Below are 21,649 nucleotides of genomic sequence, written 5' to 3'. Positions count from 1 at the left end.
TTCTGAAAACTGCTAGCGTTTGATTCTTTTATTACCAGATACCTGCTGAGAGCTGCCTGGGTTGATATTTTACTGACAGCAGAACACTTCATACACTGTTATTATCTGAAACCACTTGGAAAAATAACACATCCAGAAGGCTGCCATGAAGACATCCTGAAGATGGAAGCTGCCATCGATGATGCTGACATTTCAGGATATAATCTAGGACACCATTCATGATTAGACCATCTATGCTAGTTTAAAACAAGCTTAATTAATCATATCACTGGTAGCCGGAGTACTGTCCAACAGGTAACGATGCTTTTTATAAACAGACAGTACAGACAGTATCTTTATGACCGCCCAGATCACATAATGCTTTTGTCTTTAATGTGCTCACAGTTTCTTACTGTCACTTCTCAGCTTGTTATATGAGCTGTAATCATAACTTTCTTGCAGTATCCCCAGTAAAATTGTCATATCTGAGTGCAATTAGCTGTAGGCCTGATTTAAATTTCTCTTCATCTGACCGGCTGGGTAGTCTTTCCCAGTTCCAATAACGTCCTTAAATAAGCCCACTGTTCCACGGTGAGGAAAACAGCTGCTTCACAGGTAGTAAGCAATTTTGCACTGGTTCACAGGATAGCAAGGCACGAGTCCTTAGAAAGACAAAGCTAAGCGTAAGCTAAACTGTGTGTTGAAAAGGTAACGTCTATTTTTTTTTTCCCCCCACTGTGTATAGTGCTTCCGAAATACTCCAACTTAATTTTTCTCCTTTTGTTCTCTCCCATGTAGCAAACATTAATCCCTCCCTTCCCCAGCTAGCCCCTTGCCATGAGCAGAGATGAAATAAACAGCTGGGCTACTCCTGCCAAGAGCAATTTCGCCTCCCAACGGTGCCAAAAACACCGTTGTCTGCATCCTGGCATCAGCCATTTCAGCACAGCCTCAGGAACAGGATTTGCACAGCCAGCAATAGAAAGAACTTGGCTTTTCCTATGTCCGACCAAAATAATGGCTATTTAAAAATATCCTTGGCAAGGGAATGGCAGAGCGCGCCTTAAAATATACATCAAACTACTTAAAATCTGCAGGGACTCAACGAGACATCAGAGGAGAGCGGTTTAACATTACAGACAGCAAAGAGGGTCATTGTTAGAGCTACGTGGAAAGAAAAGTACGTCTTTTTCAAAGGGGAGTCGGAAATAGAGTTTAGTTTCAAGGGGTTTTTTTGGTTGGTTTGAGGTTTGGATTTTCTGTTTTTAACTTTCTCTGTGGAAGGGGAGGCAGCCAAGCGCCAGGACTGTGCTGCCAGTCGGCTCGGGGAGGAGAAGCGCCTTGCCCAGCAGCAGACGGCTTTGGAAACAGATGCTGGGGCAGCCCTCTCTTCTCCCCAGCAGGCAGCCAGAAGAAGAAAAGCAGTGAGAAAGTAGGTAGGCATCCAGTGGAAACCTGCTCGGGTTCCCCTACAGCTTCCTCGAAGTCAAACGGAGCCCGTCAAACATTTCAACATCAGCCCAAGAGGTGTTTTTCCCCCCGCCCCCATCAGAATTACCATTTGCCTGGAGAGTTTCTCACGGTTGTTAGGAGTTGCGAGGAGCAGGTAACACAGCAGAGGTTGTCTCGGCCGGTGCCAGGAGGTAGCCCCGTCACGTACTGATCTTCAGGGTGCTCTTCTCTTCGAGAACATGCCAGTTCCAGCTCCTGGGAAAACACACGGCGTTAGGAAGAGTGGGTTATGTAGTCTGGGGCGAGAGAAACTGGTAGCAAGAAGGCACTTGCATGAAAGAGCATGCTTTCTGCTCGGGCTCAGCTTGCAAGAAGCCTTTAAGAACTGTGTCTCTCCTGGGGTGGAAATTTCACGGACCCTGGAGCAACGAGCAGAATATTTCAGGCGGCCTCAGAGGTGGTGCCAGGAAGGCAGCCTGAGATCCCCTGGTTGCAACGCCAGCGGCATCTGCAGCTTCGCCTACTCTGCTGCATTTTACAAGCCTGGAACAGCGTCCTGCTATCGCCTTGCTGACAGCAGTCACTCTAGGAAGCCCGACAGCGAGGACAAGCGCTTATTAACACAGGCCAGCTCACAGGTCCACAGAGACTGGCTTCCTGCCATCTCCACCTTCTCCAGAAAGTTTCTGGTCCTCTTTGCCATGTCTCTGAAGCTTGTGGGCTAAGAAAGCAGAACAAAAGAGCCAGAAGAGAGAGCCTGACTCCCCAGCACCAAGGATTTCTACAAAAGGTCCTACTGCAGAAGGGGCTGAGTACAAAACGTATACAGAACTGGCGATGAGCGGTAGAGGTATGGAAAATAAATACTTGCTAGGCCTGCCAAAGGGAACGGAATGGGAAGGGGTGCTGTTGCCAGGATTACACCTGAAGCAGCCAACTGTGCTAAGAACAGCCTAGAGTGGTAGCCAGGACAGAGCCAAGCTGCAGGGGTACCGGGCTTTACTGGGCCAAGAGTTAGGAATGGGGTTAACAAGGTATAAAGCGGAAACACCCGCAGTTAATTTTGAATCTGTGACAACTCCTTTGGAGATGTTGGCTTTGGGGGTAGGATTCCTTCAAATGGAGAAAGCCGTGGCCATCTAGAGGTCTAACTCTAAAGGAATGCCTTCAAATAGCCAGGATAGGAGAACAAGTTAAAGAGCAACCACTCACGCAGAAGAGTCAGGGCACGGAGTGACCGACGTGGAAGGAGAGAGACAACTCAGCTGGTGTGAGCATCGTGTTTTCAGTACTAAGACGTCTGGAGAAAGGTGCCTGCAGCATAGCTCGGGCAGACCTGAAGATGTTCATGGATTGCAGAAGAAAACCAGCACCAGGTACGCTGCCAGCATGTTTGATTGAGGCCAATGCTAGAAGCAGAGGAGCCCAGAAAACGCTTGCGGTTTGATGCAGGACAGAGAAAAAGAAATAAATTACATGAGCAATAAAGAATAACAGAGCATTGCACACGGACCCGCAAGCTTCCCTTACAGCAACCACACACAAACAAGTTGGAAACTGGTTCAAAGACCACAAGAAATGAGGAACTACAAGATCTAGCAGATACACGAGCTAAGATAATCGTTTCCTATGCTCCAAACTACCCAGTTCTCTGCTGAGGAGCTGACCAGAGAGACTTCAGGCAGATACAGTCTATATCTACACGGATCAGTAGTGCTGTACCGGAGCAGCGGGTTCATAGAGTGAAACAGTTGCTCTACGTCCATGCTATATATGTTTTAGAGTTTAACTTCGGATAGCTCTAGTCTGATCCTGTGACCTGGATGCCTCTTAACAGGGGTCACGCATTACACGCCTGATCTGAAAGAAAATGTTTCTCTAAATGCACCCATAGTTAATGTGGTCTTCTGCAGGCGGGTGCCAAGCAAGCTCTGCCCCCACGCCGAGCTTATGCTACACGGGAGCCCGCAGCGATGCGGTTAGCACAGATGTTTCGGCATCTGCTGCGCTCGTCGCTGGGATGGTGCCAGCATCAGGAGGATGGGAAAGGGGCTTGGGGAACGCGGGTCTGTATTTGGGTCAGAAACCATTTGGCTCAAAGTGAGGTTCCAGTTTCCAGGGGATGCAGCATTAAGCAGAAAAAAAGGTGTTCTTGAGGGAAATAGCACACGCGTAGCTTCTGCGTAGCACACAGAGCTTTGTCCAACTTTGAGCCTTTTGAAGGGCAGCGTCGTCCTACGCTATCCCCCCTCTGTTTCCTCAGTAGATCTCTCTCTCTCTCTCTGCTGGTACCTTAGCCTGATCTCCTGCCCATGCTCTGCCTCCTTAGGACTGGGTCACTGTGAACATGAGAAGAGGACAAACAAGCTTGTTACTGATGTGTTTTGGCATCGCTCCCTTTATTATTGATGTGGTGTGTAAATGATGGCCTGCTGTCCATTTCCTCTGTTGTAAAGTGTTAATATCAATTATTAAAAATAGTCTGAGGCATGAAATGTGGGGCATAAAAAAAACACTTGCCCATGAGCGATGGGCGCGCAGCTATGATACAGCTACATCCAAGCTGCATCCTTAATGTGACAGCTCCGAAGGCTGGCGCTGACTGCTCATACAAGTGACGGCAGCCTCTGCAATGCCATTTCCTTCCCCTGCTGAGGCACGGGGGTGGCACTGCTGGAGGGGTGCTCTCTGGAAGCGAGAAGCTCCCAGGATGCACGTTACAGGTGGAGCTTCCCAAGGCGGACTAAAGATGCAATACTTGGCATGGGCAGCAAAAAAAATTAAAAAAAAAAAAAAAAAAAGAAAGGACTGATGTCTTTCAAAGGGAAGTGCTGTCCCACTGAAGCGTGGATTGCATGGCCTGAACCAGAAGCAAAAGGTCTCACGTCCTCTCATCCCACTGCAGGCCCCTAATTCTATAGCACGTCAGCTCCCGGCGCCACACCACCGCAGGGAACAGCTCACTGTCATGCAGGGAAATGCTGCACATGCAGGAAGGCAAGGGGGGGGGCAGAAAAAGAAAAAACAAGCACCAGTGCTTAATTATGCAGAGTTTCAGCTACTTCCCCCCCCACCAAGAAAGAGGAACCCTTGGGGCTGGAGCACACAGCCCAAGGAGGAGGAGGGCCTGATCCTCTCCGTGCTGTAGGAAGCCTTCAGAGCCCAGCAGCTGATTCCAGCTCAGTCATTTCAAGTCATCTATTCAGCATGGCGGGCGCCAGGTACCCGGCAGCCAGTTTGCTGTTTTGTTCTGTGGACTGCTTCCGTGCAGGCAGGAGATGCACGAATCCTGCAGTTCAGCCTTTGCCACCTCCTGTCCTCCAGGGCCAATGTACTATCACTTCCACCCCCATCAGCGGAGACGTGCCCCCATTTTGCACGCAGGACCATCTGCTTCCATTCCTCAAGGGCCCCTGGGACTGGCACCCCATCAGGGGAAGGAGGAATCCCCTTGTCTGGGGTACACTGTTGGAGAACCACTACGCGGACCATTACAGCAAGAAGACAGGTTATCGAACTCAACGTCTTAAACTTGCGTCACCGGGAGCCACGCAGCAGTGCGCCAGGAGCTGTACGCCACAGAGACGGAGGTCCCTGTCCCATCATTTACAAGTCCACAGTCAGCAAGAAGCACGAGGTGGAGGAGAGCCACAGACCACGTGGACCAGTCCCAACATGCCTTGAAGTGCACCGCCTCGAAAAGAGCCTGATGAGATGAGGGACGCCAAAGCCAGGCTTGCAGCAGTCCCATAAGCTTCATGGCAGTGCAGCCCTAACCCCATGAGACAAAGAGGACCTATCACGTGATGGAGATGTTTTGGCAAGCGTCCCTTAGCTATATAGAAAACAGTTCTTAAAACTGCACGCCCAGAGCAGAGTTTTCCCTCCCTCCCTCCTCCACCCCCTTCTTTCTGGGGATGGCAGGCGAGGAGCAAACGCTGGGTTTATTCATCCCCTCTCCATTGATTGCGGCGTGCGTCACCGACTGCACGAGTGTGGGAGGTGCAAGCGTGCCTCACAGTCAAATCACCAGCCTTTCAGCTTAATAACACCTCAGGGGGATGCGGGCTCTCTTCCCCTTTTCAAAATAAAAACAGGAGAGGAAATAAATGTTCCAACAATACAAACCAAAAAAGAAAAAAAAAAACCCCAACCACAGCAGGAGGTGAAGGAAAAAACAACGCCTGGAAAATAAAAAACATCTCATTTTCTTTTGCATGAGGCAGAAGAGAGAAGATGTCAAGGATTGACGGCGTACGGTAAGGACGCTGGATCAGGGATGCTGAACAGCAGCACAGGACAAGGCGGCCAGCCTCGGGGAAGGTCAGTGCCACCGCTCTTCAGCCGGGGTTACACGCAGCCAGAGCACCAGCCACCGAATCCCGGAAAGCTGGGCAAGACGGCACTTAAAAAAAAGTAAACAAGCCACTTGGCCAGCACCGACCGTTTCCATGAGCACTTGTGCGTTTTGGGAGCTCTTTTTAGGAGGAAGGTTTGAAGGCTCAGGATGGACACCTGGAGAGAGCCTGAACCGAAAGTCGGGCAGCTTCACTCCCGACAGCCCCCACGGGCTCAGCTTCTGCAAACCAAACTCCCCGGCCCCGACAGCCACCGCCAGCGGGTCCTGCCACCAGCTCCCATAGGCACCTCCAAAGGCAGACTTTCCACCACATGCCTGCAGCCCGCTGCACGCTTGCTCTCTGATGTTTTTATCCCCTGGAGAGCTGACACAATAGCCCAGGAGTGCCGATCAGGCAGACAGGTATCTAGGCTTTTATTAGAGAGGAGGCATTTTGTTTGCTCGGTGGTTCAAAACAGCCCCAGCAGATCCACAACAGTCCATGGACGTGATGGCTGTACAGGGAGGCCCCGCTACCCGGACCAGGGGGCTTGCAAAACCCAAGATCTTCCCACACAAAAAAAATGCAACAGTGAGATCAGCCATTCACCTTGTGATGAAGACCCCAAAAATGCAAGTGCTTCGCCCCACGGGAGAAGGAACACAGAGGGTAGATGACAGCAGACCTCTCCAACAGGGGAAGGAAACCTGGCTTCCATATACACAAGAAGATTCCTTTATAGCGGGATATCAGGGACCATTTCTAGACAAGGAGGTACAAAGCTTTTACATCTGAGTGGCGTTAAGAGGAGCAGCACAGCCTAGACAGACCCACATCCAGGGCTGGGGAACCAGGAAAGCAGGCAGGAGCCCGTTCATCCCCTGTTACAATGAACTTTGCCACAGCCCAGAGTTTTGTGACATTCAGCTATAGGAAACCCTGGTGCTTTGAGAAGATACAGCATTCAGCAGGGTTGCACGTACCTCGTGAAGGCCATAAAGTACCTTCGTAGCAAGAATCTGCCGGCTCTGCCCGCGATGACCCGCACGAACTTTGCCAGTACCCCTCGTTTTCCACCCGTGCCAGCTCCGCAGCCTGGGCTCGCGGATCGCCATCCCTGCATCGTGCTGACACCCGGGTGCCGAGGGCCATCAGACCCACCCCAAAACAGAGCTACGGGCCCGGCCTGGGCAGCAAGCAGAGCTCGAGGCCGGCTCAGGACTGGTGAGATGCTGCTGACCGGGATGCTGCCAACCCGCCCGCGGCCACGTGCCGCCACGCGCCAGCTCCTCTGCCACGAGCTGCCCGTGCCGAGGAGCCCACGCTCCGGCAGGCGGATGATGTTTTTCTGAATGCGTCCCCGTTTGTAATGAGACATTACTCACAAGCTGGAGAATAAAATAGAATAATAGCATCTATCAGCGTTAGTCATGTTTTAAATGCGTACCTTTCAGAGCAGCATGGGATTTGATAGGATAATCTTCCAATAGACACGTAGGAAGCTTTCATTGAGGGACACAGCCCTGTTGGCAAATTACAGCTTGCTGCTCTTTGTGCTGCTACACTGAATGCTGCCTGTCGGGCGGGGGGGGCCGAAACTTGGAGCGGGGCGGAGGGGTCCGCAGCCCCTTAGAAATAGGTTCGGAGCGAAACAACAGGTTTTGGGAGTTTTGCAAACTCCAGGTACCACAATTCTTTTGGCTCTTGACGCCAGACCATACCTGACCGCAGTTTCACATGGGCTTTTTCTTCCCCCCTTCCTCTACTGTTTGACTCAGACATCCTCAGTGGATGTATTCCCCTACCCAAACAAAGCCTGTGTCGCTGAAAAAGAACATGAGCCGATTCAGAAGAAGAAACTCATTTTGCACATGTGGAATCAGGCCTCCAACTTCTGCGAGCGAGGAATGCCGCAGCCTCCCGCAAGCGTCGTGTTTGGGATGCCTTACCAGAAGGGGCTGGGAGTTTTGCAAGGAAGCCGATTAAGCTGGGAGAACGAAGTTTTGTCTCAAAACCCAAAACGCTTCACTCATGCGTCTGTTTTGATGATCCCCTGACGAAAAGCAGAAACCCGCTTGCTGGGAAAGCCCAGCTCTCCAGCATCCTATCTGAGGTCTGCCCTTCTGGGGAGCCCAGCGAGACAAACTGGCTCAGCACCAGGACCACTGTGTTTTGTTTGAGAAAATTCATTGCAGGATTTCAGCTCTGTGAACAACTCGTCTCTTTTTTCTCTCTCTCTCTCTTTTTTTTTTTTTGCCCATATTTGAGGCACGGTAAAATCTGCCAAGCAGTCTTTTCTGTAGGCTTAAGGAGATGGAGAGGAAATTTGGTTCCCAGTCAGATGCTCTTAACCAATTTCAGCAGTGGCGAGACGCAAGAGAATAGCAATTTCGCACAGCAGTGCGGTGATGTTCCTCATGGCCTCCTGCCGATCTGAGAAAGGCTTCTGTGATATATTAACAAAACAGAACAGCGGAGGTGGGAGAATGGCCCGATGCCTCGTGCCCTGCCCCAGGGAAGACCCCCTGTACCCTGGCTCACCTGGGAGAAGGGTGTTTTGTTCTTGGTGGCTGCCAGCCCCAGGTCAACGCCGACAGCCGTGGCCAGTGGAGGCGGTCAGCCGGCTCCACACCTTTCAGATAGAGGATGCAAAGGCTTCCAGCTCTGTTAGAAAACACGGGCAGCCTCCAGGAAAGTAAAAACCCACCGGGTGCTCTTACCCAGGGGCTTCTTGTATTTAAAAAAAAAAAAAAAAAGGATAGAGAAAAGTGAAAAGGGAAGGGGAAGAGTTGCATAAGGATGCTGCAGTTCGCCCAGGCTCACACGGTGGGGACTGATGTCCTCGGTCATGGGCAAGCTGTGAGCAAGCCTGCGCATCTGTGCGGCAGGGGGATGAGGTTTGGGGACCTCTCAAAGCCCGAGAGAGGGATTAAAGCAGCCCTCTCTTCACAGGGTGGACCCACAAGCCCATGGTGTGACGCGGGTCCCTTCTGAACCTCTGATGGGCCCTCACATCGCCCCAAAGAGGCGAAAAGCTCGATTTTCCCATGGCAGCGCCGCGCCTGCTACAACACCGGTGCAAAAATTTGGAATAGAAAGAAATCGATACTCCCTCCCCTTTTTTTCCGCACCCGGATAGAGAATGAATTAGGAAAAGAAACAGTGAATTGATGTGATAAAGCTTTCAACAGGAGGGACGATGTCCCCTGCACAACTCTCCCCCATCTCTCCGGGGAGCACAGACCTGCCCGGCACGTCAGGGCTGCAGACCCTGGTCCCTGCTGCAGATAGGTGAGAGAGCAACGACTTCCCCTTTAAACTAAACCAGGGTGAAAAGAAGAAAAAAAAAAAAAAAGAAAAAAAGAGTATCCTGCACGTTTTTGAGCATGAGACTTCCATACAAATGGTCCCTGCAATGTTTAAACCATTTGGGCTCCTTCCTTATGCTGTTTCTAAGTTTGAAGAATGCCTGCTGGGTATGATTAATATTCCTCCTCCTACACTTACCCGTTACTCCTGACAGCAAAAATTAAAAGAGGAGCTTCTCTTCATTCAACCCCAACCCACAGGAACGTGGTTACATGGGGAAAGTTGCTGATAAAAAAAAAAAAAAGGGGAAGGTTTGTAGATCTGCTGCATTCACAGCTGGGAGAGGTGTAGCTCTCATTCAGCATCCCTGATGGATGAAAGATCCCTCACCTCCTCCCGACGGGATGCTTGGCACGAGCGCTGCTCAGCCGGATTTGGGGGGAAAGCCGCAGCAGACGGCACCTTATTTCAGGTCCTTCTCGTGGTAGGGATGCCCGTGGGATCGCTGCAGCCTTGCTTGCACCAGGCGGTGTTGCTATGGGCACTGCTGCCTAGGAGCAGCCAACAAGACGGGGAATAGAGAGGAGCCGTCCCAGAGCCTTCAAAATTCAGCTTATTATGCTGCACGTGTTTCTCCCCTCATCTTCCCTCCTTTTGCGCGTTTTAAGTTACCTTTCACCGTTGAATAAAGTCCTATCCTTAATCAAAGCACTGTCGGCAGATGGGTTAACTCGTGTATTTAAACAGATGTTTAACAACGGGTGGGAGAGAGGGCGCGGCCGCTCTATATAAATCATTACTCTGAGCAGTCCCACGTCAGCCCAGCCCTCTACATACGTCCCCGTATATGACGTCCGACGGGGTGAGCAGGGGAGACGTTGCAGAGCCCTTCGGGGAGAAGCCCCTCAGCGATCCGTAGCCGGATGGTTTCCCCAGGACGTAGTAGGTCGATCTGTATTACCCTCCCGATACCTGCTGCTGGTGGGAGCGAAACCACCACGATTTACTACAGGACCAGGGGCCGCGCCGACAACTTGTTGACGCCTGCAAAGGAGGAGCGTGCCCGCGGCGCTGCCGCCTTCTCGTCGCGTCTGGGAGGAGATGCTTCAGCCCCGCCGCATTGCTGCGGCAGCATGGCGATAACCCGTCTCCGAGCGGGGATGGAGGTGGAGGAGCAGCGCGGGACTGCGGCCTCACTGATACAAGGGTAGTTTTTGTCATCCTGCCTCTGTTTTCAGCGGGAGGCTTGTTCTGCAGGCGGGGCTGGTCTTGACACGGCACTGCCACGAGAACCTTTTCCAACGTGCAGGTGGTGGAGGGTGTAACAAGAGCGCACTGTTTTCCGTCTCAAGGAAGACTCATGGTCTTGCTGCATGAAGAAGAGCAGAGCCGAGTGTTCCCGCCTCCAAGCAGGCTTTTCCAGCATAAATCCCAGAAGGCACAAGCCACCAGAGTCCCATCCATCCCACGGAACAGCAGGATCCCAAGAACTTCATAGGTTCCGCCTCAAACACATGCAAAAACCTCCAAAGACTTTTCAAGGTTGTACAGCATCCTAAACTAGAACGTTAAAGGTACCAAACAGCTCCAAAACTCACAGCACGGACCTGTTAAAGCAGGTCACCATGCTGTGCTGGTATCCAAAGTTAAACCCAAGGAAGCCTGAGGGATTAGCCAGAGCAACCCATAACCTGATTTGCTGTGAGGACCCATGTCTTGCAGAAAGATCTTTCTAAAACGCCGCAGGACTCTGCAGAGGTTGTGTTAACCCTCCTGACTTGGGACTACATCCCGGACAGAGTACCAGGTTCCCTGTTGTGATACCTATTGCAAGCAGACGAGCAGTTGGATCCGAGGGCAGCATCCCAGGCTCGTTTTTGCGCTGTTTCTGTTTGGCCTGTGGGTTGCATGAATCCAGAGCAGAGCAAGGCAAGCCTCAAACCTTCTTTCCTTTCCAACGGGCAGCTTCTGGCTGAGAAAACGCTTGAAGCCACCTGGACCCACTGGCCTCCCGCAGACATTTGGAGACGCCCTGCATCCCAAATTCAACAGGGTCATACCCTGACTTTGGCCAACCAAGGACACTTTCACATCTTCTCTTTTTTTAATCCCAGATAACTCCTGCCGTGACCAAGTGGGTTTGTACTCATCACCTGCAAGCAGGGAACCCCAAGCCACAGCCATCAGCTCCCTACAAAATTGGTACCCTATCAACTTTGCCCCGCTTATTTTTGGCCGGGGATAGTGGTTTGCCTTGCCTTTATCCTCCTTGCAAAAAGGGGTGGGGAAGTCGATATTTCCCCCGTACTTCACCATCTGGCTTGGCTACAGCAGATAGCTAAATACCAGAGGGCAGAGTTTAGCTTTCATTCCGGAAAGCTTCAAGGGACATCGCGCAGGAGACTCTTACACAATGCTAATGAGCCAGAGATCTCCTTAAGAAAAAAAACGACAAGAAGCATTTTTAATTGCGACCGTTTTCCTTCAGTTAGCTTCCACCCCCACTTAAAAGCAGGAACAAGTCACCAAGAATCCAAGGCAAACCCAAGAAAATTGCTGTTCTACGGCAGCCTGAGTTTCAGATGCAGGGAAGCGGGACTCATCTGCAGCACCACTGGCGCTGCACGGCAGTCACCTGCCAACTGCTGCAGCACTCCCCCCCGCATTTTATTTACCCCCTAAGTAGTGCCATTCCTACAGTCACGCGAGAGCAGTAGTTGGCCCGTCTGTGATGCATTGACACCTAAGGGATAGGTGCCAGACCTAAGCTCAGATGATGATACAGTAGGCTCGGGGGCTTTCCCCCTCCCTCCACACCCTAGGTAAAGCTGGATCAGCACTTTTTAAGACCTTTGAAAGTCTCCGTGGTCCATACCACAAGGCATGGCCTCCCTAGGTTGAAAGGACAGGGCAAGCACGGCAAGGCTCTGACTGGGCTGGGAAGGAGGAGAGACTCCAGCTCCATCGCCACCCCAGCTCCATCACCACCACAACTGGATGCCCTCAAACACCACAGGTCCGCTGCCACACAAATAAAGTTAATCGCCGCCTTACACAAAGCACCTTCACGGGGCGGGTGTAGAGGGTGAAGAGACAGTGAGGAACAACTACATTCCTCTTTAATGAGGATAAAGAGCAAAATAGAGTCAATTAAGTCTGGTTCTGGTGACATTTGTCTAAGTACATGAAGATTGGTATAAGCTAAAGCAAGACAAGTTGTTTGAACTCCGTGGGCAGGATTTTATTTTTTTTTTTCCCCCCAAGATTAGTTTTTCATGATGCATTTCAATTTTTTCTTCTGTTACTGGTAGGTTCAAAGGACATGTGGGACAGATTCAACTCAACAGTTTGTAAACAGCTGACGTGGGAGGGAGAGGGCACTTAAGTTATTGGAATTGTTTTCATTCAAAAAATTTTGTAAATTAATTCCTCCCCCAACTGCCTGCTATAAACACCACATAGCCATGTTCCTCCTCTTCAAATGGATCATGCGGACAGATGTGCCTTCTGTTCTTTCGCAAACATCAAGGCTGCCTCGCTCACTGTGTAAATGTCAAGGTGCTAATTAGTTGTAACGGGAGTCAGGCGAGGACAAGTCACAGCGCAGGGAACACGACAGCAGCGACACAGCAGCGTGGAGAAGGAGTCGCTGCTGGTTTTTAAACGGCCCCTCCACAGCCTCTAAGGAATGGGATGGGCAGTGCAGCATTGCAGGGACCAACCGGTCACTGAACCACCGGCAGGAACTGGAGCGGGTATCTGGGGCTGATGGCATGTGGGGGCTAAGCAGGAGGGACCCCTTCCCCGCACGTGCTGCATGCCCAGCAGCCAAGGGAAGGGCATCCCCAGGCTCACACGCTGTGGTGCACGTCCGTAAGCGGGGAAAAAGGGGAGCGTGGACAAGGGAGGCATACGTTGATCTGGCATGCAGCCTTGCCGCTGAGTTTATAATCTCTATTTTTGCAATAAGCTCCGGGCCCTTGTTCTCCAGGGTGGCACCAACAAGTTAGATGCTTCCTTCTCGCTCCTTGCAAGCTTCAACTCAGAGAAGTCAGGGAGCTGTTAGAGCCATCACATTTCCATCAATACTTTACGATTTCCATTCCCCCCTTTACCACACTGTAATATTTTAAGCCTCAGGACAGAGATGTCACCTAAGTCCTCTTTGTTTAGACAGTACCTGTTGACCATTTAATTGCATAGTAATTACCGTGTCGCACCAAGGTAATTACATGGTAAATACCGTTTCATTGCAAGTGAATGCTCCTCTCTTCCTACCTGTGATGCAGGCCATGTGGCAGCTCCTCCTGGCTCTGCCACGTGTGACTGCAGTCGTTTATTACAGCCCATAATTATCAAGCCATGACAGGGTGTTTACCTGGTGCGCCTCAAATTACCATTTAGGAAACAAGTGAAAGCAGAGGTGGCACCAGAAAGGCACCCAGTTATAGAGCAACAGCCCTGCGTAACAGCACCCATCACTGATTTCTCCCCGTTGTCGCTGTAGAGGAAGGGTAGGAGTAGGCTGACAGATGGAGGAGGTTGGTGGTGGGTAGAAAAGCCCTGCTGAATTTGGCAAGTGCTTCCAGGTGTCAAAAGGGAGAGTCAAGGCATTTTGTCTCAGCAGCAACCAACTCGATTTCCATCAAAAGCAAGGGAAGTTTATAAGCCTTCCTCCTCCGTGCACTCCCTCCCTGCCCTCCGCTCAACACTCATGCCCAACCGAGACAGGGTCATACCTCCTGGTACGGCCACCCAGAGGGTAGATCCTGCACACGCGGGGCAGAAGGGACCCTTTTGGTGTGGTCACCCGCTCCGCAGCCCCGGGATGCCTGCCGGCCAGCTCAGCTCAGGCACAACCTTCCACTTGCCACATCTTTGCCGTTAGCAAGCCAACCCCAGCAGCAAGACGCGAGCAGCTCTGTGGTGGCTACCACCCTGCAGTCCCACCAGCGCTTTACCAGGGGTTGCAGCGGGGATGCTCTGATCCTTGTTAGCCAGGCTGGTTCTTCACCTGATGAAGAATGATCAGCCACAACCAGAACGTGGTCCCTTTCCACCAGGCAGAGGAAAGCATCAGAGATCTTCTTTCCCAGACTGGTAGGAGTGAGGAGTAATTAAATGTTATTTCTCACTATTTATTGCTTCCCCTGCCTCTGTGAGCAGCTGTCTCCTGGCTCTCGCTCGCATTTGGAGCTTGCTGGAAGCATCCCTGGGTTGCCCTTTCTGCTCTTCGGCAAGCTGACTTTCCCAAGGACTCCCTTCCGCACTTCCCTGCAGGAAACGAAGAAAGCACTGCCTCCGCCGCCGGCTCATAATCCTTTACTCAAACGTACAGATTATTTAAACATAAGCAGGGATTTCATACCAGGTTTTGGAATGCAAGGGACTTGAGAGTATTAAATTCCACCATTTTATCTTTAGCATGCTAAGTCCTAACACCCTGCTGCACAGAAATAGAGCGGCAATGCTGAGCACTGGAGGAATGATCGCTCTTCCAGCCCGGAGACGGAGCTCCGCGCCTTCCGCTGAGTGGGAAAACGCAGGCTTCGCAAGCCAACGCTGCCCACCTCCTGGAAGCAAAGCAGGGAGCATCCAGAGGATCCTTTCACTGCTGCAGCTGCGGGGTTAATGTTGGGAGTTCAGCTTCTGGAGGGAGGCGAGAAGTGCCTTATTCCAGATCACACCAAGCAACACAGTACTGCCAGTGCCCAAACCGTTGGTGACCACCAAAGGCAGCTGAAGGGCTACCCGGGAGTAGAGACCAGCAGCTACCAGAAGATGGTGAAATGGGAGAAGCAGCAGCAGCAGGGTGGGCTTCTGTCCACTCTGTGACTTTATTCTCTCCTCCCCCCTGTCCCATATCACATCCACCTGCCCTGGCCGGGGGGAGATCGCATGCACAGCTTCTCCCACCCTCCCCACCAGCTCGGCTCTGGGCTCCCTCTGTCCCAGGACATCATCCAACCACCAACTCCGGATCTCTCTTCCTCCTGGTACGCTTTATGCCAAGTCCCTGGTTGCACTGCACTGTAGGGTCACCTCTTTGACGCCAAAGAAACACCTCTGGCTGCTGAGGTTGTGCCATGGTGTCCAAGGGCTGAGCTTGCATTTCCCCTCTCCTTGGCCTGCAGCCTTTTCCTAGAAGTCTCAAGAAAGCCAAGTTTCAGCCGCATCTGTCAGCAGGCAATAGCACAGCGATCTGGAGTCTGGATCCCCAGTCAGTGAGCTAACGGGAATGTAAAAAATAAAAGGAAGAGCACTGGGATATCCCCAATTATAAGAGCTATGACTCCACATCGATACCAGGGACGCTGCTGTGCAGGAGCTCTGCGAGGAGGACGCAGGGAACCACACAGACCTGCAGCAATGGGAGCAAGGCAGAGGAGATGCTGCTGCCAGAGGCGCATGCTTAACCACCAGCAAAACCAAGTCCTCCCAGTGACCCAACGCCAGCACGAGCTCGCTGGCTTCGCACGCTTCCCAGTGCTGGCTGACCGAGCCAGTGCCACTTGCGTCAGGAGGGTGGGACGGGGCGCAGGGACAGGGACAGCTTAGCAGCACTGCTAGAGCAGGAAGACTCAACAGCATGGGGTTATTGTCAAAGGCTGCAGCCTGCCGGTTGCAGACACAGGTCTTGGAGTTGAAAAGATCAGGCTGTTCACCAGCCCGGGGCACACCAGCAGGACTGGCTGACACGTGCCTGCTCTGAGCACGTGCGAGAGCAGCATTTCTCTCAGCTGAGGATCTGCTAGAGCCACGTGTCCTGGTTTTGGCAGGGACAGAGTTAATTTTCTTCATAGTAGCCGGTACGGGGCTACGTTTTGGGTTTGTGCTGAAAGCAGCGTTGATAATTCAGAGATATTTTTGTTACTGCTCAGCAGTGCTCACACAGAGTCAAGGCCTTTTCTGCTCCTCACCCCACCAGCGAGCAGGCTGGGGGTGCACAAGAAGCTGGGAGGGGACACAGCCGGGACAGCTGACCCCAACTGCCCAAAGGGATATTCCAGACCATAGGACGTCATGCTCAGCATACAAAGCTGGGGGAAGAAGAAGGAAGGGGGGGACATTCGGAGTGATGGCGTTTGTCTTCCCAAGTAACTGTTACACGTGATGGAGCCCTGCTTTCCTGGAGGTGGCTGAACACCTGCCTGCCGATGGGAAGCGGTGAATGAATTCTTTGTTTCGCTTGCGCGCGCGGCTTTTGCTTTACCTATTAAACTGTCTTTATCTCACCCCACGAGTTTTCTCACTTTTACTCTTCTGATTCTCTCCCCCATCCTGACATGGGGGGAGAGGAGTGAGCGAGCGGCTGTGTGGTGCTGAGCTGCCGGCTGGGGATAAACCACAGCACCAGGTTCCAGCACTGCCTTGCCAACACGCACCCCAGAGCACGGCCACGCTCCAGCACTGATGCTCCTCCTGCCGCTCCATCCCCAACGGCACTGCCCCAGCACAGCTAGCCAGAGCAACGGCCAGGACAGCAGCGGAGAAAGGATTTACTTATACATTTAACCCTAGTGCAATTATCCATGTACCAGGCAAGCACGCTCTTGTGCGCTCCGAAGCCTCGGGCAGCAAATGCTTCCCCAAGGAGCACACGCTCCCCCCCTTCCCCGACTCTCTCACTTTTCCGGCAAGCCCACATATCAGCCTGTTTCCACCTTCTTCCTCAACTGACCCCATCTTTCCCAGGGACCTATTTTTCCCCTCCTATCAGCCTAAAAAATCCCAACAGGACTCTTTTACCTCTTGCACCAATCTTGCTCGTGTAGCTCCAGCAGCCTCCAGGAGCGTTAACAGCCCCTGCTGATACCACAGCTCTCTTGTGTCCTTCGCTGGTCTACAGCCCCCTGCTCCTCCAGCCATTGCTGTGAAAAACTCCCCAAACCCTTGCTGTAGCCCTGCTCTTCCTTTTAAACCCGTTCTTCTTCAGCAGTTTTTAATTGGGCACTTGATTACAGCCCGGGGAGGTAATGAGGCACCTCATTAACCCCTTCCAGGCAGTAACAGGGTGGGATGTGTTCACCCTTCTGGTTGGGGTGAGAGGGTATTCCCTGCCCTCTTTTAAATCCATCTCTGCCCACACCAGAAGTCTCATCACGGAGGGATGGAAAGGTGCTCCGGCAGCTGTGGGTGGCTCCCAGGCCACCACGCGCCATGGGGCAAGCGCAAGCACGCTGGGACGGCGGTGCAGGACATCGTGGAGCGCTCTGCTCCCCAAAAACAGGGCGATGCCACCCAGCGCCCTGCGGGCTGGTGTCCCCCCCCCGTACAGAAAGTGCTCCGCGTGCTGTGGTGCTGGGGATGGGCGCCGCGCAGCTCCAGGGCCGCGACGGCGTCGGGGGGGGGCCACGCGTAGCTCCCCGAAACACACCGTGCCCCTGCCTGCCCTCGTCTCCATGCGCAGGGGCGACGGCGCAGCCCTGCGAGCGTGTGCGTGCGCCTGGGAGCCAAAATAATGAAGGTGTGTGGGAGGGAGGCTGGCTCTGACTCACCCACTGCTCCGAAATACCCTTTCCTCCGGAGGAATCGGCTTTTTCCGCTCCTCCTTGCTTTAAGGTAAAGAAAGCACATGGGACACGGGGGTAAGAGCCCACATATCCCATGGTGCGGCACAATTTTATAGTGAAAAGAAAGGAGAAGCATCGGGGCATCCCAGCACGCTGCTCGGCTACCGGGCTGCTGAGCTGGGGGTGCTCTTGCAACGTTTGGGCTTTTCTCCCCAAAACACTACCTCTCTCCAAATGCCTCTAGTGACTCGGCCGAGGTCACGGCGATGCAGCCGGACAGGGCTTAGGTGCGTCCCTGGGTATTTCTGCTTCTCCTTGCAGATCTCCCGTGGATGTAATCCTCTCTGTGAAATAATAAGAGCAATGAAAAATTAAAGTGACATTATGAAAATGTAAGATCTCGCATCCGTGCCAGCAACCTCACCCCAGCCAAAGGAAACACTGGGCTCCATACAGTCATGTACGCCCTCAAACGGAGCTGTGCTGGTCAGTTATAATTACATATAGGTCAGCACACCGGTCCTGATGCAGAATAGGCAGAGGTGGCTTCAGTACGTGGCTTCTGCAAGGACTCGCGGTGAGTGCGATAAGGAAGTACGTGATCCTCGAGAGGATGCCAGACCAGCAACAGCAAAGCTAAAAATTTCTGAAATGATGGGAAATAAGCTCCATGCTTTGGACAGTGAAGGAGAGCAGCATGTAACCAGGGGGTGGAGGAGAGTCTCCATCACGCTGAGAGTTTCCAATCGGGACAGAGCATCTCGACACGGGACGACGTGTTGCCTGGGGTGACTGGCTGCTGTTCCCTGGGGCGTTGCACAGAAGGCTTGATGGCCCAAACAGCTTCACCGGTGATTTCTATACTGCGTGCTGGTGGGCACTGAGCCGCTCTCCTCCCTAAGCACACACAGGCTGGCTGTGCTCGGGAGCGTGCATGGTCCCTGAGCACGGGGGTCTCACAGGGTTGCCCGCTCCATCCTTCCTGCAGGGCGGGTGTCCCTCTGCAGCCTGGCATAGCAGATGCAAAGTGAAATGGCCACCCTGCTTACCATGGTCATCATTAAGCTGATCCCAGAGGTAGTCTGCTCAAGCACCATGCTCTTCATTCCCTGTGAACCTCCTGCATTTTCTTTATAGAAAGTTCTTCACGTAATTGGGCGTGAAAACACTTAGTCTCTTCGTTTGCTCCCGTCATTCCTTCTTTTTCACATTTCTTCCCTCCTTTGATTCTACCCAATTAGCCTGTCACAAATAAGCTGTATTTCTTCTTCTAAAAGAGAGATAGTATTTATTGTTGACTCCATGCTTGCCACCTCTATTTTCTCTGGGGTTTTTTTTATCCCCCCCCCCCGTGGCTTCAATGGCTCTGTATCATGATTGCGCAGTTTGTTTACTGATCTCTGACTCTGAAAGTTGACACTGTGCTCAGAGAAACCACCCTCCAGGACATCTCTCCATCCATTACTGCACGCTAACTTCGCCCGCTCTCACTTTTGGCACTACAGTACAACAGCAATCCGATAATATGGTCATTTTCACACAACTTCAAACCGAGCATCTTTATTAGCAGGTGCTAAATTGCCGCTCCAGCTGCTGAATGGTAACAATTAACTCAATTAACATCTAAACAGATGTAATTTTTGAGGAAACGAACAACATTAATAACCCCATAAAAGGGGAAAAAGGCTGCAATTACAAATGTGGAAAAAATCATGCACAGCTACAGACAGGCGTGTGCTGTTTCCAATGTCCCCTGGAGAGCTGTTAGAGCACGGCCCTTTCTCTGAGTATTGGCAGTACGTGCCGCTCATAATATGCATCGTACTCGCTGCTACGGCTGGGGCTGTATGTGCAATGGATGCAGCACAGCTTGTCTCCGCAAAAAGGTTGAAGAGGTACGGGCTTCGTCTGTCGTTCGGAGGCCCCACGCACGTTGCAAACACAGAGGGATGAGCCCCTTCCAGCACAAGCAGAACTTTGCCAAAACGGCTCACCCAACCGCCTTGCAAATGGTGTGCTTGAAAAAATATAGGCAGCTTACGAAATGATATTTTCTTGCATCTCCCCGCTTCCTGGCTGTCGGTAGGATACGATGAGGAGGTACTGGACGTGCAGATGTGACACGTGATGCGCTGAACCACAGCAATCTGTTACTGAACGCTCACATTCCGCAGTTTTATAACCCAGTCATCCCCATGGGCTCCAGCCTTTCGCTGCCTGCTCCATCTGACAGCCCTGGAGATAACCTTCCGAGCGCTAAAACCACATGGATACAGAACGACCACCTAACCTCATCAGTGCACCAGCTTCATCTTTGGGGAGTCACAGCCTCTCCTACAGAAAAGGCGTTCATGAAAGAAACCAGACAAAAGCTACAAAGGCAAAAAAAACCCCCCAGGCTTCTGCATTGCTCCGGCTCCAGCTTGGTGACCTTTGTTTACCAGGAGTGACCTCCTGTCTGAGCTCCGTGTAGCACACAGAAACAGCTAATGGCAGAACAACACTGCGAACGGTGCAACTTCAAAACATGTTACCGCACCGGCGGAAACTTTGGTGAAAAATGTAAATTCCCAGCCTGAGCTGTGGCTGTGACCTTGCCCGTGCCCTTCCAGCTCGCGGGTCTTGTGAACGTTCGCGGGACGAGACTTTGCTGCCCCAAAATGTTCACCGATAAAGGAAGCTTTGTTGCTTCCGAGCTGCTTTTATTTTTATATCCAGAGCTACTCCCTGCAAACTCGAGTCTTCAAACTGCCTTCCTGGTGTGTTTCGGTTATCACAAAGCAGCTTTCGTTGAGAAAAGCTTTCCTCATGGCCGGTGAGAGCTCAGGAAGCCCAGCAGACAGCGCGCTGCCAGGGCCTGGGCAGCTTGCCTGCGTTGTCCCCAGAGTTGGATGGCATCTCCCCACCAGTGCCACGGGGCTGTGGTTAGTACCTGGTCTCCTGGGCTAGGGGCGAGGCAGGAGACGATACCTTGGGTGCTAGCCTCAGGGCACTAGTGGCCTTCTTCAGGGGAGACGGGCAAGGATGTTCTCTGGTAGCCCCAGTTTGGTCACCAGCCCTAAAAGAGTCCCGCCATGCCCAGCTCCCCTTGTTGCAGCTGTTCATGGACCCCTTTTCCCCAGCCAGTCGTGCTCCCCACAAGCAAGGCACAGGACCCCTTCCCTTGGGTCCTCCGTGCCCGGGAGCGGGGCAGCAAGACAACAGGGACACCAGCCAGAGCTGGCGGATAAGAAGTCCCAAAGTGCCCAAGTGAACCAAGGACCGGGACATCCAGCTGCTGGAGATGCCCAGGGAAGGAAACACGCAGGCTGCTGAGCGGGAAAGACAGCCAGGGATGCTCCCAGCTGTGGGGTGCATGGCAGCCGTGGGCTCCCCCCGACACCTCGGCTTGGAGGAGGCGAGCACTGCACCCGAGGACTCCCACGGCACCTCCAAAGGCGCTGCCGAAAGGGAGCGTGCCCAGCCCTGGCAAGACCCCGTGGGGCTCGGGGAATACGTGCTTGAGCCAGCCCCAGCGGGCAGATACCGTAAGTGCAGATCTCTGTTAGGTTTAATGTTCAGATTAAATTTTAAAGAGCATTTAATTGGCAATCGCTCTGCTATTTCCATTTATTCGCCCTGCGTCTCGCTGCGTTCGCTCGAAGGTAGGTGGCTTTTCCCCGGGCAGAGGGGGAGCACAGTTTGCTCCCGCTGGCCATCTCCAGCCACGAGGAGCAAAGAAAGTGGATGGGTCTCCCCTTGAACCCGAATCCCTCCTCTCAGAGACTGGAGAAGTTGTGGGTTGGTTCGAGAGAGATTTGGCTTGATTTTGTGTTTTTTAAAGATTGATTGTTTATGTACATCTCATTCCAGATGTCGGCACGGGGGAAGTCAAAACCCAAATTTGTGTTTTGCTCGGGATCCTGCCATTTCCACGTTCATTTCTGTTGCATTCAGGAGCAAAATAAAATGTGCCGGGACAAGCAAGAACATTCCCTTTTTGTTTCAGCCAATTCTCAAAATTTTGTAATTACCGTTTAGATCAGGGGTTTCTAAAGAAAGCAAAACCCAAGTTCT

General features: G+C 52.3%; 1 long non-coding RNA gene across 2 annotated transcripts; it reads right to left on the bottom strand.

Moving 5' to 3' along the window:
* Positions 1–590: 590 nt before the first annotated feature.
* LOC127018627 (uncharacterized) lies at positions 591–16,893 on the bottom strand. 2 transcript variants are annotated; one of them, XR_007766795.1, is made up of 3 exons: positions 16,830–16,893; positions 1,538–1,686; positions 591–641 (listed from the first exon to the last, which is right to left on the bottom strand). It is a non-coding gene; the product is annotated as an uncharacterized LOC127018627 (long non-coding RNA). The 2 variants fall into 2 exon arrangements; XR_007766796.1 differs by lacking the exon at positions 16,830–16,893 and adding an exon at positions 2,644–2,682.
* Positions 16,894–21,649: the final 4,756 nt, after the last annotated feature.

Source organism: Gymnogyps californianus, chromosome 7, assembly GCF_018139145.2.
Source record: "Gymnogyps californianus isolate 813 chromosome 7, ASM1813914v2, whole genome shotgun sequence".
NCBI lineage: Eukaryota > Metazoa > Chordata > Aves > Accipitriformes > Cathartidae > Gymnogyps > Gymnogyps californianus.
The sequence above is the reverse complement of the archived record's forward strand: the minus strand, read 5'-3'. Positions and strand labels throughout refer to the sequence as shown.